Raw genomic sequence first — 4,491 nt, forward strand, 5'->3', positions numbered from 1 at the left:
GTATGTATTAGGTAGTAAGTATGAGTTGTATCATATTATTTATGATAAATTTTTTACCTCATCGTTCCAGCATCTGTTCGGTTGTGACATTAGGTAGAACCAGTTCTTATCTTTAGGAAATGCCACTACAAAGTCCATTTTTTCAAAGCCGAATGAAGAGCACTTAGATCTGTAATGATCCTCCTTCGAATTCCTAAATGGAAGCTTGTAGTTTAATAACATAATAAATATAAAACACAACTTGTATGGGTATAAGTTGAATATATCAAACTTACTTGTTGCCATGCGATTTTAGTAGTCCTTTATTTATCCATTGAGAGTAGTCTGTGACAAGCTCGGATGGGGGATGATAGCATATACCAAAACCTTCAAAAAGGTGTGTCTGATGCATAACAGCTGACAAATTTTCCTTTCCCTTTTCACTCGACCCAAAGTTTGAAAGATACGGCGACTGTAAGATCTTTGAAGGAATCATGCTTCTTCGAAATGGTGTCTTCACATCGTCAGACAATACATTGGCTTTTGATGGAAGAGTGGTTGGTAGCTGGCTATCGCGTAATAGACATTCATCCTGAACTTGCTCATGACTAACAGCTGTCAATGGCATGACTGGTAATGGAAGTCCGTATATTAGAGCATCTATCACATCCAGAGTTTCGGTCGAAAATGGTGTTGAAGTATTGGATTCCGATGTGCTTGGTTTGATTTTTTCTTTTTCAATCTCCTCAACTTGCTCTTCTACTTTGTCAGTTTTATCATCGGCTACTTTTCCATCTTTCTTTCCAGTGTTCTACATGTAATGTATAACGTCATTAAAAAATTAATAATGTTGACTTTATCTCAGTAATGTATCTGATATATTACCTGTAATGTATCAGAATCAACAATAAGCTGATCAGTATCTGCTCTTTGTGGTTCCATTTGGTGTGCTGATACATCCTTCAATTGTGGTGTAAAAATTAATGTTTTCGGTTCCTACAAATGTTAAAAAAAAACAATTACTTAATAAAAAACTGCGGATATCATACATTATCTTAAAAAATCAATTACTTAATAAAAAATCTGCTGATATCATACATCATCTGCTACAATGTTATGTTGTGATACATCATCCACCTTTTGTATCTTGACGGATGGTTCATCTTCTTGGAAACATAATAACATTTACTTATGATATATATATGTACTAAATGTCTAGATATATATATATATATATATATATATATATATATATATATTTAAAGAGGTTGAGCTTATACAATATATATATATATATAGCATCAAATTGTTCATCAATTTGTTTTTGATACATTACCTTTAATGTATTAGAATAAACCTGCTGATCAAATAATTCTGGAACATCTGCTGAAATGTTTTGTTCTGATATATTGTCCACCTGTTTTATCATGGTATCATGGTGGATGGTTCATGTCCCTGAAAACATAATAACATTTACATTTGATACATGATAATGAAAAGTATCCAGAAGTTTAAAAGCATAAATATAAAATATTACATGATGTATGTACCTTAATATCTTTCTGGACATTAGATTGGTCATTTTGTTGGGGTGGATCAGATTTATTTGCAAAATTGTGCACCTCCAATCCAGTAGGTGCTTCTTGTTGTTCAACCACATGGAATGTTTGATCAAAATCATCTGTTTTAACTTGAGATGATGTGCCAGTCATTCGGTTTGCCATACCGTCGATGGCTTTCAAAAGATCAATGTGATTTGAATCAATTTTATTCTCCAAACGCTTGAACTTTTAGTCAACCTTGATACATGTATATGAAAAATCAGAATGTATCACCTAATTAAAAGTATATTGTATGTGATACATCTTAAAGTAATAACTTACGTATCTCTTTAGAGACTTCTTTATGGACTTTTTCAATGCTTTGAATTGCATATGAATAATTTGATCCGAATGACCGAAAGATTCACCTTCTACAGCTGACTTCGCCCCTGGTACATTTTTAGGAGAAACATGCTTTTCTGATTCATTTGGTGGTATGAAATCCTTGTGCATGTTGGCTGTTTCTACTTGAATTGGCTTTTTAGCAGGGGAAGTCTTCATTCTTTTGGAAGGAGGTGGAAAAGATGTATCAGTGACATGACTGGATCTTTTTAATAATTCCGTGGGTGGTGTTGTTGAAAAGTCCTCAAATCCGGGGACTTCATGAAGTTTTCTAAAATTGACCTTGGCAGTCGATGTTGAAGCTTCAGGTTTCTGTTAGCTGCCATGAATGACAATAACTTCCATTTCATATTGAGATTGGACAATGTTAGAGCATGGATACTGCAAAACATATTGATTGATTGTCAGAAAATAATTGAATAATTGATACATGTTAATGCTGATACATAAATATGATGTATCAGAAACATTAATCCTTCATACATGAGAAACTGATAGAAAAACAACATTATCTGATACATAAATGCAGATGTATCATGAGATGTAATTCTAGATACATTATAATTTGATATATAAGATAGAGTTTTCATGAGCTGTAAATACTGATAAATGAGTTTCTGGTACATACAATTATATGTATCAGAAAGGTTATATAAAGTATATGTATCAGATATATTATATCTTGATATATTTATATCCCGATACATAAATATATGAGCTGATACATCTACTTTATGAATCAAATTATAATGTATCAAGGTCATGAATATATAATGTATCTTAGATGTTATGTATAATGAATCAGTGCATAAACGAATAATATTCAAAGCATGTACCTCACTGAAGATGGTAGACATGAAGGTCTCAAATTTTGGCTTCACAGCGACAACACGCCAGTTAAGAATTCTGGGAATTTTATTACCCACTCTTACAGCAATTTCAGAGGGAACTTGAGATGCACATTCATATATCCAAACATTCAGAGCGTATGGCATGCCGCCTAGACGATACATTTGTTTGGCATTTGAAAACTCCTGACGCATTCCTTTTATCAATTTTGAAAATGCTATTTTCCCCCATGGATATTGCTCATACCTACCATCTTCTACCATCTTAAAATCATCAACAGATATAGGTGCATCACCTAGTTGAGAAAAAACAAAAGTGTGGATGAAATAAAGAATGACCATCTGAACAGCGTCTTCGTTTGTTTTCCATCCTCCAACTAGAAAATGCTCAACAAAACGAGCTTTGTTGACCCCATTTTTGGCACCAGGAAAATATAAAGACAATAATCTACTTGTTTGGTCATCAGAATATCGAAAGTCATTGATATTACCGGTACATCGCAAACCAGTAATGATGGCAAAATCATTTATTGTAAATCGTAGTATATTACCCTGCACATGACGAATGTGCAATTCTTCTTTGTTTTTTTGTTCTACCTCAAGAAGTAAGAGGCATTTGATGATTTGCCCTTAAAAATTGCAGTTTGGCATATCTAAGTAGTGACCAAATATGGATTGCCTAAATAACTTTATACCTTCTTCACCTATTGATGATTCAAAATCATCAAGAAAATTAGCCCTATATGCCGTTCTGAATCTCAATGGGTGGGACGAGATCTTTTTGATGACGTATTTCATTCCCTGCATTGACATGAAAATGGTTGAATACAACTTGAACTATATACATAAATACGATGTATCATATGCATTAAAATATCTGATGCATGAGATGAGATTCTGATACATACAGAAGATGTATCAGAAACAGTTATATATTATATTCTGATACATAAATATAGATGTATCAGATTCATTAAAACTTGAAACATCAGAAAATGACACTTACACATGATGTATCAGAAATAGTAAATCTCCAAAAAATTACATTTGAAAAAGACATTATGTATCTGATACATAAATGTAGATGTATCAGAATCATTAAAACTTGAAATAACAGATACTGAGACTTAAAGATGATGTATCAGAAATAGTAAATCTCCAAAAAAATTCTTTTTAAAAAGACATTATGTATCTGATACATAAATGATATGTATCAGAATCATTAAAACTTGAAATAACAGAAACTGAGACTTAAACATGATGTATCAGAAATAGTAAATATCAAAAAATTGCATTTGAAAAAGACATTATGTATCTGATACATAAATGATATGTATCAGCTTCATTAAAACTTGAAATAACAGAAACTGAGACTTAAACATGATGTATCAGAAATAGTAAATCTCCAAAAAATTGCATTTGAAAAAGACATTATGTATCTGATACATAAATGTATATGTATCAGAATCATTAAAACTTAAAACAACAGAAACTGAGACTTAAACATGATGTATCAGAAATAGTAAATCTCCAAAAAAATTCCTTTTAAAAAGACATTATGTATCGGATACATAAATGATATGTATCAGAATCATTAAAACATTCACAAAATTTTCATTCTAAAAGAAAAAACTTAATTGAACCCATACCTTTGGAAGATTATGGCGTGTTGTAACCCCTTCAATCTTGTTGTCTATTTCTTTGGGTGCATGTTTAACTGT

At 31.7% G+C, this 4,491-nt stretch overlaps 1 pseudogene; it reads right to left on the reverse strand.

The window, feature by feature from the left end:
• Positions 1 to 271: 271 nt before the first annotated feature.
• On the reverse strand, positions 272 to 3,575 carry LOC129903594 (uncharacterized; annotated as a pseudogene).
• Between the last annotated feature and the right edge of the window lie 916 nt (positions 3,576 to 4,491).

Source organism: Solanum dulcamara, chromosome 9 (genome assembly GCF_947179165.1).
Source record: "Solanum dulcamara chromosome 9, daSolDulc1.2, whole genome shotgun sequence".
NCBI classification, from domain to species: domain Eukaryota; kingdom Viridiplantae; phylum Streptophyta; class Magnoliopsida; order Solanales; family Solanaceae; genus Solanum; species Solanum dulcamara.